The sequence below is a fragment of the Rhinolophus ferrumequinum genome, chromosome 22, assembly GCF_004115265.2.
Source record: "Rhinolophus ferrumequinum isolate MPI-CBG mRhiFer1 chromosome 22, mRhiFer1_v1.p, whole genome shotgun sequence".
NCBI classification, from domain to species: Eukaryota; Metazoa; Chordata; class Mammalia; order Chiroptera; family Rhinolophidae; genus Rhinolophus; species Rhinolophus ferrumequinum.
The window spans coordinates 3696373-3709582 of NC_046305.1; positions in this window are offsets into that span (position 1 = coordinate 3696373).

Consider the following 13210-nt stretch of genomic DNA (forward strand, 5'->3'; position numbering starts at 1 on the left):
GTTTTAAGTCTTTAGTAGTTGACTCTGTGTGGAAGGCATATCTTTCTGTTGTACGAAATTGTGTCATCAGCAAAGTGCAGAGATACAGAAGTGTGCTGGATTGTTATAGTGCCAATTTGTTTACACTGGGACCCACGTTCCCCAAACCCCCCTTCTCTGTATGGTTCTGGGGGTAGAGAGGGCGTTGGCCCAAAGTGAGGTGGCATGAGTTTGGGGCAGGGAAAGTGACACAGCTGCCATTGTTTCTAGAGGTTTCCATTGGCCAGCTGTGGAGAGAGGTGGTTACAGAGGGGCTCACAGGCCCCCCTTTCCCTCTCTCGTCCCCACTGCGTGTCCAGCTCTTCTTCCTGACAGCTTGCCCTCGTAACCAACAGCCACAGCAGCCCCAGGAAGTTCGCTATGAATTCCCAGAGGCGGTAGCTGTGCAGAACCAACAACCACCTAGAGGCAGCCCCTTCTGTGGGCCTCCTGTGGCACCTCCAGGGGTCTGGCCCGAGTTCCCTGTCCCGTTGTGCTGGAGCTGGGTCACAGCCTCTCTGGTTTCCTGTGCCCTTTGTGGGACCTTTATTTCCCCTCTTGCTCCCACATTCGTGTAGAGACTAACTTGCACTAGAAAATCTCTGTTCCATTATACGCAGCAGTCCAGCTTCCCTGATTGACTCTGTTCCGATAACAATGAGAAAGAAGTGGTGTAGAGAATAGAAGAGGGAGGGTGAGGGAAGACTAGAAAACTGAGTGGCACACAGACTATGGGAAGCCACCAGCTGTCCCCTCTGCAGAAATGCTGCTGTGCCCTGGGCGTCTCATGTCAGGGAGAATCACCTTGTTTCATTCCCGTTTCTGCCATTTCTTGTGCCACGTGGATCAATCCCTCCAGCACCACCTTCAGTTGCATCACCTTTTGTATGTTTGCTCTCTTGCCTCCAGAGATCGCTTTAAGGACACCACAGAGCACACAGCATTCTCTGCTCTGTAAACTCCAACGTGCATTTCAACTTGTGGGCAGGCTGTCACCATCATCGTTCTCCTAACGGCCTGCCCGCGTCTCTACCCACTAAGACAAGACTGTCACTTAGGCTACCTTTGAGAAGTCGCACACCGAAGTTCAGCAGAGAGAGTGGAGCTAGCGGGGGCCTGAAGTTTGGAACTCGGAGTTCTGTCATCCTTCTTACACCGATTCCTCCAGACCACAGAGACCTGAGCTGGGGAGCCACTCTCGCCCTGGGAGGACGGCGCACACTCAGGTTAATAACTCACATCGGGCCCCCGTGGCATCCTGTCCACTGAGCCCTCAGCCACACTGCAGCCCAGCCCACTCGGGGCAATGGCACGCTGGAAGCAAAACCGCGAGCGTACTGCCGAGGGCAGCAGTTTAGTCACAGGGGTCTCCTCCTTTCACACTAATTGATGCTACAGTCTGCTGCCTTTCCTTTGTCTCCTTGAGGGTGAGTCTGGGGAATCAGGAACAGCACGGAAATAATGATGAGGTTAAAACACGGACTAGCTGAAAAAGCATGGATTGCTCAGGAGAAGTGAATCCCAGTGCTGATTTGGGAAACAAACATGGGGAAGCCAATCACCTCAGGCTTCCTCTGAAAACCTGCAAGGTTGGCTGCGCAGTTGCTTCCATGGAGACCTGAGGGTGTGCTGAGGGCTGGGCCGTGGTGTGGCCAGAGAGCCAGGGGACGGGATGCTGGGCTAGGCAGCTAATCCTCGCGTAGACCAGCTTTCTATCCTTCTGCCTTACACCAGGTAAAGGTCAAAGTCACATTTTATTAAAAGGAGAATTCTTTTGCTTAAAGAAAAAACAAAGATTAAAAACTTGTTCATTTTTTCCCGGATGTTCTCTAAGATTGTCTCAGTTTTAAATGCTCTGAAATATACGAAAGTTATTGACAGCCAATTCTGCATATCCTAGCAAGCCGTACATTGGTTCCCGTCATGCAAAAATCTTATTTCTTCATTCATTTGCACCTTAATTAATCAATTAATTCAACAGAAAGTTATTGGCTACCAGATATAGAATGTGGGGCTAAGGGAAGAAAAATGAATTTAAAACCTCCCTTTACCATAATCTCTCTTAGGCCTAGGGGTTCAGACAAGCAAATGAAAAACTATAATACAATGTGATAAATGTTATAATAGAAGCTGGTTAAAAAATAAAATAGAAAGGAAGCCATTCATTCTGCTAGAGGACTTTGAAAATGTGCCACATGATAGTTTTATATTTTTGCAACACATTGACCTGCAGACTTGCATTGTGTTTGGGCTCATATTCAAATGATTTCTTCATTTTCTGAGCAAGAGGGGATAATTCTACGATACACTGGGTAACAGTGTTAGGCCATCAGAGCTGGAAAATATGCCACAGATAATTCACAAATGGGAAAACCCACATATGGGCAATTCACAGATGGCTATATATTGCTTTACTGTCAAGTTGAAGAAAATCTTATGAAGACTGTCCAAATGTACCCTTTCAAGTATGCAATCAGTACATTACTTTAATACAAAAAATAAGTACAATGGCGAAAGAGCTATGTTTTCCAGGTGCCCAAATCATTGCATCATGTTCTTCTCCAAGTATGAAAAAGGTTTCCAATCACTCCAAAGACACATATTTCATGGGGCTTGTTGACAGTTTATGAGGACAAGAAGAATTTCTCCCTCTCATGCCTGACCCAGTGCACAGAGAGAGGTGCCAGCAATTAACTTAAAACTTTGGCAACAGCAGTGTCCCATGACTCATTGAACAACTGGTCTACCATTTCTGCCCCCACAATGGTGTCGGTCCTAGGTACTGCTCGCTGATCGTAGGTTTGCAGTCTTGAACACATCTTTGTCTCTATAGATTTCTGAAACTAGAAACTTTCATAAAGTTGATGAAAGTCTGTGGATCTTTCTCATACAAAGCAAAGGAGTACAGAGAGTTCTGCCTCTTTGTCTGCATTTGACAGCACGGGGAAAAAAAGTCAGAAAACATGAGGATGTGGGGATCTTTTTCTAAACAAGATTTACATAATTCAAAACCGTCTGTAGACACCGTTAGTTTTCTGATTAATATTGATGGTAACTCTAACAGGACCCAGGGAATAGGAAAGCACGGGACACCACTCGAATGTTATTCCAGTATTCGTGGTAAGCCTACCCACTGTGCACTCATTGGCGATGCCTCACAATTCTTCTGCTTAGGAGACCGTTTTAGTGGCATGAACACTGGACAACTCAAACTGATGTAATTCAGTACGTTCAGCGCCATTTTCCCAATTTCTGTGACTTTATTTAACTCGGATGCCTCTTTTAAGGCTCATCTTAAATGCCACCTTCATCATCTCAACCATGTCACCATCTGAACTCACACAGACTCTCCCTTCTGTGAAATAAGAGCACTCCATGCATTTTCCTCTAATTTTACATTTAACAAACACTGCGTCTTGGAATAAACTATTGTTAACACTCTTACATATGGTTTTCTTCTCTCCACAAAAGTACCTCATTTCCCCAAGTACAGAGTAATCCCCTCACGTCTTACTTTGCACCGACACACCAGCAACCGCTCAATCATTTATTCCATCATGCATTCATTCATTCATTTGACAGAGATTTGATGAGCAGCCACCAAACGTCAGAAACTGTGCTGGACAGCAGGGTTATGAGCCCGTGTCCCCACCCTCAAGTAGTACGATTTTCTGGGGAGGCCGCCAGAGCGTGTGCACTTGCCGAGCGGAGGCAGTGTGTGTTCACGAGCGTGAGCACTGGGCTTTCCTCTGCACTGGGGCTGAGTCATCATGGAGGCCGTCCAGGGAGGGGATGCAGGGAAACGTTCAAGTCCAAGGAAGATCACTAAGCAGAGCCAGGAGAAGACGCAGAAAGCATGGTACAGGTAGAAGGTGCATGAAACTCATTTGTTAGGTGACACAGAATGAGCACAGAAGGAACGGGGGCGAAAGCCAAAAGGACGGATACAAATAAATTTCAGGTTTTTTCCTGTTTTTAACACGAAATACTTAAAAGTATGTGCAATCTTAGTTCTCTGTTGGAAATCCGTGGAAAACTACTCTATAAACAACACAGATAAACTAATTACTAAATATTGGATTCACTTTTAAGGAGAGTGAATAAAACTCTTATTGGAAAAAAGATGCTTAGCTACCTGCGGCAGCCTGCCTCATACAGGGAGCTAAGTGTCTTTATTTCCAAGGATGAGTGTATTTTACTCATTAAGATAAGACTTGATTACACTTCTCCTTTCTAGGACCCCTGAGGGCTGGGTAATTTTATGACGGTGGCATTGTTCCTGAGTTAAATAACTGTGCGTGTGTTGGGAGGACAGAAGGTGTCAGGTAAGATGGTAAGAATACACCGAACTGAATCATTTCAATGATTGTATTGGGTCAGAGTCTCAGCAGTGGGATTTTCTAAAATAAACCAACCAGGTAAATAGGACGTGGTACCCCCTTGCCACAACTCAAATCTATCAGGAGACAATGATGATAATGAGGTCTACCAGTTACTCGGAATTTATTCTGTACCTGAAGTTGTGCTAACGACTCTCTAGTATATGCTTTTAACTTCAAGACCATCCTAAACGTTAGGTGCTATTATTTGTGTTAGACAGTACTCAGTAAATGTTTGTTAAGTGAGTGAGTAAAAGTGACACCTAGCAAATTACTCCAGAAACAATTCAATCCTCTCATCCAACAATAAAAACAGGCAATGCCGTGGGTCGGGTGCCTAGCAAATCATGCAGCTTCCAGGACTCTGAACCCAGCTGTGCCGTAAAGAAAAAACAAACAGCCATGCAAATATGACCAGCCCATGGTACTTGGCGCATGTTAGGTATTCACTGAATGACTACATGAATGGATGGATGGATGTGTACAAGAAAGGCAAACACGCCCCAAACCAGTATATTGAGGGACTTCTTGAAAGACCAAAGAGAGAACGCACATTTCTTTATTCTGAAACAACCACAACAAGCCTTTTTCCTTCCATGCATGGGGGCAGTAACATTCATTCCCACTCTTGCCTTTCTCACCCTAAAACCAAACAAATGGAAGGAAAAATGTAGCAGAGAGAGAAACTGAACATCACCTTAACAGTAAAAGAGTTGGGACAAATCCGATGGATTTGATCAATGGATCTAACGAAATAATTTGAGACTTTATGGCTTATTGATCAAGGAACTACATCTGAGAGGTGCCCATCCATCACCTTTGAGGCCGAGAACTCCCAGAGAAAACACTGCTCCTGCCGCAAATCATAGCCACCCTTCTGAATTCTAAAGCTCCAGTGGCTCGGCCTGCCAGGAAAACCTCAGCACAGCCTGACAGCACAGCTTCGTCTCTGCAGGAGGGAAGGGGGCACGAACAGGGTCCAGGCACAAGGAACCTCACTGAGGATACCTTGAGAACATAATCCTGACGGTGACCTTGTCAGATAAGTGACGGAATCCTTTTTCAACAGACAAGGGAAATGTGGGTCAAAGTGACCTGTCAGAGACACACGGCCAGAAGGTGCATTTGCACTGGGGCATTCCAGTATCTACCCCACTCTTCCCTGCCAACCAACTCCCCAGACCTCCGGGGATGTACTTTCCACGGGAGTCCTCCGTCAGAACAGCTCTACAGTAAGGAATTACAACATCCAGATAAAAACAGTTTATTTCAATCTTTCTAGAATTCATCTTTTAAGGAAAAAAAAGCTGGAGCAGCCCCAAGGTGCCAACATTCATCTAAACGTTGGGCTACAACGTGAACAAAGCTAGAAAAGACCTTGCCACACATGTGTGTTCTGCTTCGTAGTGGACTTCAACCCACAGCCACGAAGGAGCCACGCCGGATGCCATGCAAAGCCCCCAGCTCTCCTCTGGACGTCCTCTAGCCCGTCTGGTATCGGAGGCCAGCGGTCAGAACGGACACACCCAAGACCACAGCGGTCAGTGCGACAGACGAGGTAATGAGCCTTAAATGTATTCAAGAGAAAAGGCTTCAAGGAAGAGTATGTGACTCTGTTGCTACACTGTAAGTCCTGCCACGCTTGGCAGCTTAAAAACATCGTGTTCTATGACCTCGTGGCTCCTGGGGGGCAAGCTCTCAGGCCGGGCTCAGCCGGGTGGGAGTGGCAGGGGCCCTCAGGTGGCCGCCGTGAGGTGGCAGCAGAAGCTGGAGCCGTGGCGCTGGCGGTGTGGCTCTGGTTTCGGCTCAGGCTTCTCCAGGCGGTCGCTCAGCCAGGGTTCCTTTGGGCTTCCTTACAGCATGGTGGCCTCAGGGCACTTGGATCACCGACGCAGGCTGTGGCCCCAGCACAATTCCAGCCGCCCAGGTGGCATCCCTGTTCCGCCACATTCTTTTGGTTTCAAGCGAGTTCACAGTCTCTCACACATTCCAGGGGAAGGAATACAGATCCCCCTAACCCCCCACCCCCCGCCACACACGCACCCCATCTCTCAATGGGAAGTGCCAAGGTCACAGGAGAAGAACACGTGGAATTGGAGACACTACTGCAGGCAGCTCAGGAAAATACAACTTGCCCCATGACACCTACAGGGGAAGACAGCACTTCAGGAAGGACGACGAATGTCAGTAAAAATGCAGAGGTGAGACTGGGAAAGGCTTCTGACAACCAGAAATATTTAGAGGTAAATATGAAAATTAGGGACAGAATCAAAACACTTCTTCTGCATAATACTGGGGACATAAGTGATATCTGCCTTATGGGATGCCTACACTCACATAGGTTGTGCACACACGTGTACACACAAACACACACACACACACAACCCCCACCCCCAGAACCCTCTAACCCAAAGGGTGACAACTTCCCCTCCAAGCAGTGCTTTTTATCCGTCGCTATCGTGACAACTGGCAGCAGTGCTCACCACTTCTTCAAGCATTTCTGCATCCTTGAGAGATCCCTCGGACCTGCTGGAAAAGGCTTCCTAAGGGATGTCCCCTCAGCTCAGGGCAAAGTCATTTCTTTGGATCCTGCTGTCACCCACCCCCTCACAGGAACAGCCTGGAGAAGGGGACTTGCAAAGTGCACGGCTTTGGTGCCAGCGCTTCTGGCTGGGCTCCAGCTTCTAACTCTTAGCAACCTCGTTCTGCCATTTGAAGTTAAATATAGAACGTAAGGGGCAGGGTGAGAACTCCAGAGCCCCAGACAAATTCTAATTCTCCCTGTCGCCCCATCTATCACCACCTGCTTATCTCTCTATTTCTTGGTGCTTCTCTTCACAGTGCTTAGTTATTTCCAGTTCCTTTATTCTGCTACAAGCTAAGCCACACTTTTATAGTGGGAGCTATGCTTAATAATACCACACCTACTAATGATACAATTAAAATACAAAGTAACCAAAGGCAACAAAAGGAAAAAATAAATAAATGGGACTACATCAAACTAAAAAGTTTCTGCACACTAAAGGAAACCATCAACAAAACCAAAAGACAGCTTACTGATACTTGCAAATGGTACACCCAATAAGGAGTTATCTAAAATACATAAGGAATTCATACAACACCAAAAAAGCAAACAGACCGATTTAAAAAATGGGCAGAGGACCGGAATAGACGTTTCTCCAAAGAAGACATACAGATGGGGCAAGACACATATGAAAAGATGCTCAGCATCACTAATCATCAGGGAAATGCAAATTAGAACCACAAGGAGATATCACCTCACACCTGTCAGAACAGCTACCGTCAATAAATCAACAAACAAGGGGTGTTGGCATGGATGGAACCCTCATGCACTGTCTGTGGGATTGCAGATTGGTGCAGCCACTATGGAAAACAGTTTGGGGGGTACTCAAAAATTAAAATGAGAGCTGCCATGCCATCTAGCAATCCCACTTCTGGGTATTTATCGAAGAAAACAAAAACACTAATTCGAAAAAGATAAGATTGTTTGCTTACCATCTTCTACCTGAAAAAAACCAAAGCAAAAAAAAAAAAAAAAAAAAAATATCAACTAACCAGCACTCATCTTGGCAGAATACTCAGTAACCCAGAAATAAGAGTAACAAACACCGAATGATAGAAAACAACTTTATACAAAAGACTTGTCGAGTTTGTGAAGAATGTGTTTGCTCTGCCCAGTGTAAGCCTTTCATATCTATTAGCCAGTCGAGAAAAGCACAATTTTCCAAAGATTTGGCAGGGCAGCACCATGGTACGCTGAGAAGAGCTACATGAAATGTCAGAGGTCCCAGATGGGAAGGCCCCTCTTCCAGCTCTGTTTCGTGCAAAGCCACTGAAAACCAGCTCTGCAACCTTTGGTCACTCCGGGTCTGCTGACCTGTTAACTGAGAGAATGGAGGGGGTGATTCCTCTGTTTCCTCTTAGGTTTATGGTTTGAAGCTGCAGACGGTTGTGTGTGGTACATCTCAGTAAACAGACTAACTAACTAGAACACGCATTCCCCTGCACTGGATTTAATTAAGTTCTACCATAGTAGTAACAATACTTATCCCTTGTATCTGTGTATCATTAAACGGCCTCAAGTTTTCATATCCATCTCTACTCTTAACTTCAACATGTTCTCCACACCTCACAGATGATCCACGTTTCTGTGCCCTAACAAGAGGCAGTTACGTGACCGGCAAAGAGACTGTATTTGCTAGAGTCTGAATGTGTTCTTGTTTGTTTTTCTCGAGTCAGAAAAATACGTTCGGGTCGTTCAAAATGGAAAACAAAACTACAGAAACATGAGTCATTCAAAATGTTCCTGTATCAGAGCATTATAATAATCTTTCACAGACACATGCAGGAAATAGCGAAGCTCAACTACAGGCCCACGTTTGAATCAACTGTCAAAAAATAATGCCTCATCTCCTTAGAGCACTTTCCAACGCAGAAATGCTTTCACACGTTATTTCATTGGAATCTCACAATGACCCTGAGTCATGGTTAAGCGAATCTCATTGTACAGATGAACCAGCTGAGCTCAAAGAGGGTGAAGTGAGGAGGTAAAGTACAGCACAGGGAATAGAGTCAATAACAGTGATAAGTGTGCATGGTAGAACTAAGAACTTCGTGCAGTCAGTAACATTGGAATAACTAGGGGACTGCCTCCTCAGTGATGTTTAACCACTACGCTGTTCTCATACAATAGTGTACGTTAGTGTACGTCGCGTGTAATGGGAAGTTTTTTAATCAGGATGAAAATCCGTAGTACACTTTCTGTGTTTCTGAGGCGGCTTCTGTTGACTGTTGTTAGACAGCTTTTCTCGTGGCGTTGGTGAACTTTTAAGGAACTAATAACATTTTGATAGTTACTGAAGAATTTTTTAAAACCTCAGAGGGCGTTTAAAAATTCCATTTAGAACTTTATGTTGGATTCCAGAGAAAGGCAATAAATGAGAGCATGAATTATTTTTTAAAAAGAGAGAGAGAAAAAGAGGGTCTGTGAATTGCCCCCCAAAGAGAAAAGTCGTTGGAGACGGAACCAGGACCTGATAGAACCCCCGAATCCAAGGTCACAGGGAGCTTCCAGGGCACCCGTTGAAACGCCTGGCCGGTGGCAGGGACGCCCGCTGGGGCCCCTCCCGCAGGATGGGCCGCGTGTCCCGTGTCCCCGGCCCGTTGCATCCAGGTGGGCCGTCCCCCACCCACTCGCCCCCGCGCCCTCTCCGCCTCACTCGGGACACCGAGCCCACGGAGCAGCTGGCAGAGCGCAGGGCAGCAGGGCCCGAGTGGCCACCGGAGGAAGGCTGTCGGCCAGCAGGACACAGCCACGGCCTCGGCGTGAGCGGGCAGGACCTGGGGCGTTCACACACGGCTTTGGGACTCACCCTTCTCCGCGTGAGCGTCACCCCACAAACACCGCACCCCGCCCAGCTCGTCTTACCGACCACGGGCCGTCCGTCCGTCCGTCCGTCCGTCCCAGCAGCTCTGACCGGCACCGGCCGCTCCTCAGCCGCGTCCCACAGCCGGCGGTGCAGGAGCCTGATGGAGCAACTCCCGCCACCTGGGTCTGACGTCACGGGCCTCCTGACGTCACGGCGCCCTGCCGTCGGCTGCTCTATGTGGCGGGCCGCAGCCGCCTGCGGCAGGTGTTTGCGGCCTGTGGGTTGCATCGCGGTCTCTTGTGCTTGGCTCGCTCGGTGCATACGTTTCGCTTCGCCCCGGCGCGTCTCTGTCCCGCGGTTCCTGTGTCCCAGGCCTCCGACCTGCAGGCTCCCCGCGGTAAGTGCCCCGCACGGGCGCCCCTTCTCCCCTCGCGCCGTGTGTGCTCTGCGCCTTGGCCACGCGGGGCTCGGCTTCGGCACAGAAACAGGCCTGCGTGGCCGTGGCTGGGGAACCTGCGGGGCAGGCTCGTAGCCCAGGGGCTGCGGGTGGCCCTGCGGGAGCCCACGGAGGAGGAGCCAGGTCCCGGGCGGGGGAGGCGGTCACCGCGAGGGCTTGTTCTCATCCCGCTGGAAAGGATTCCCAGTTTGCCACTTTGGAGCTAAGGGAAGTGAGGCCCCGGGGAAGGGATTGTCAGGCCCTCGTTCCCACAGCTGCCAAACTGAACGTCTGAGCAGGGCTTGGAATGGGAGCCCCTTGCTTTGTATCCTTGCAAATGCCGTTTATGGAAACGTATCTGGAATAATCGGCAAGCAAACAAGGCATACCCCGGAGCTGCTGGGCTCCGTCTGCCGCAGTGGGTGCCACTGACCACTTCCCTGCGCCCCGGGCGCACACCAGGAAAAGGTCCTATGGCCTCCTTGGAAATCCCGTCCTGGACCTGAGGCAAAAACGATTTCCTGTCGTTTATCAAATCCTGGCAAGTGTGGCGTCAGAGCCCTCAGTGTGCTGAGGGGGTGGGGGAGGGCGGGCAAGAGCGCCAGCTCTTCCACGGAGGCAGCTGTGCCTTCACACGATTCATTTCCCCGCACCCCGCCCACCCGTTCCACGGGACTTACTGGTGGTATTTTTGCAACCTAAAAAAAGGGACTGGATTAAATATGTGTTTAGGTTCCTGGGGGGTTCACATGGAAACGTAGGTGAGCTTCATGGCAGGCAGGCAGGATGGGAAAGCCACGCGATTAGGTGGAGTCGCCACACCTGAGTCACAGGTGAAGGCGCAGGTGTGGTCTGAGAAACGGATGTGAGGATTTAGTCACAACTGTGCCAGTGGCCGCAAAGGTCATCAAGGTCATGAGTATTATCCAAAAGGGTATTGTAAAACACGGAGCACGACACACTTAGCATCTACCCAGGAAACAGAGCCGGGGCCGGTGTCTTCCGTCTGAAATGCGTGGCTTTCCCAGCTGCCACCCCTCTCGAAAGAGGCTGAGGAATTAGAAGGAACCTAGAGGGAAAGCATTTCAGTGGATTCTAGTAGAAAGTGGTAATCATTGAGGGACAGCCTAGGAAGATTTAAATTACACTGCGATTATGGAAAAGCAATTCTGCCATTAGCAGCCCATATAATATTTAGTAACATTTATTAATTTAGTTACACATTCATATTTAAAGTCTCAGATTAAATAAAGTAAAATGTTATTTTAGAAATAATGCTTCTTCCCGTTCTCCCATGTCGTGAAACAATTAGACTCAAACTCTTCATGTGCACCTTTAGTGTGAGTAACTTTTCATTGTTGAAGTCAGGTTTTGAGTCCTCTGACACAGTGTCGCACGCATGTCCTCCTCTGTGCCACTGCAGTCATTCGAGGTGCAAAATTTTGGGGTCCATGTGAGGCTACACCGGATGGAGCTGTGTTCCAACCCACGCGTGCCCATTCACACGGCGCATGGACATCCGTCATGGCATTCACCCTACAATTATAATTGCGATAATTATAACACTATAACTTATTATATATCCGCTCCAAAACTGAGCCACTGAACTGTCCTGCTTTCTAAAGCTGTTCACAATGACATCGAACGTTTGCAGTTGTGAGATTGCAAATGGAAGTAATAACTAGATTACTAATATCTTTGCCTTCCTTTATTTAAAAAATTTCATCCGATGATCTCTTTAAGCAACAGAAACTAGCATTCACTGACATGATTTCAGGGTAACTTGTCTTCTTTTAAAAAACACTTTGCTGTTTAGGAAGAAGATGTTTGAGAGAGCATGCCATGATATGAGAGCATCTAGGCTCAAAGGTAAACTCATTCTTTTATTTCCAGGAAATAATTGGGAGACAGCTCACCTTTTATTCGTGCACACAGGAGATGTTAATTATAAATTTTAAAATTGTAATACAGGCTAAATGTTTGTTGTTTCTGTTATGCATTATTACCTACGGCTTTGATTGTTAAACATTTGGGGAAAAAATGCCTAACATTTATTCAACATTTATTTTGTGCTAGGGGGCTTACATATATAATTTCCCTGGAGAAGTAAAATAACATTCAGACATAAGTTTCATTATGTCTAGCTTACAGGTGAATAAACTGGGACTCCAAAAGTTTTTATGTTTCCCATAATCACCAAATTCCAGTATGAGAATTAGAACTGAGATGTCTCTGAATCTAAAACCCATGCTCTTTCTATCATGTCAGAAAGCTCAAAATATTAGAACAGGGAACTGCATCTCAGAGGTTTAGAGAGTAAATATTAAATAGAGTATTACTTCCTGTAATTACAGGAATTTATGTTTTGATAATGCTTTGCAGTTCTGAGAGTCTTCTGCATTTATTATCATTTGATATCTGGAAAAATTAAATACCTCCCAAACATGGTGTGGTCTAAAAATATAAAGTGATTCACAGCAGGTTTAGCAATAAGTATACATTGTTCATAAAACAACTTCCTGCGTGTCTGTGCCAACAAGTGTTATTGTATCGGCACTAATACGTTCCTGGCTTCGGAACTGGACAGATTGGGCAGCTACGCTCTTCTGTGTCAGAGACAAAATAAATGCACCTTCAGCCCATCTCTACTATTTCCACGGAAATGCTGCTAAAAGGTAAGAAATTTTTACACATAAACACAATATCATTCTCATACCTAAAAAAAGAAAGCTAACACGAACTCTTTTACTGCCAAATATGCCATCAGTGTTTATGTTTCCCCCATGTGTCATGAATTATTTCATCTTCTTTTAAAAATTTTGTTTCCCCCATTACATTTTGTTGGTATGTCTCTAAGCTTCTTTTACGCTATAACTTTCCTTCCCTGATTGTTTCTCTTGCTACTTATTCGGCAGTTCCCCACGTTGTGGATTCTGCTGAGTGTTTTCCTGTGATGTTGTTTAACACGTTTCTTTGCCTATCGTTGT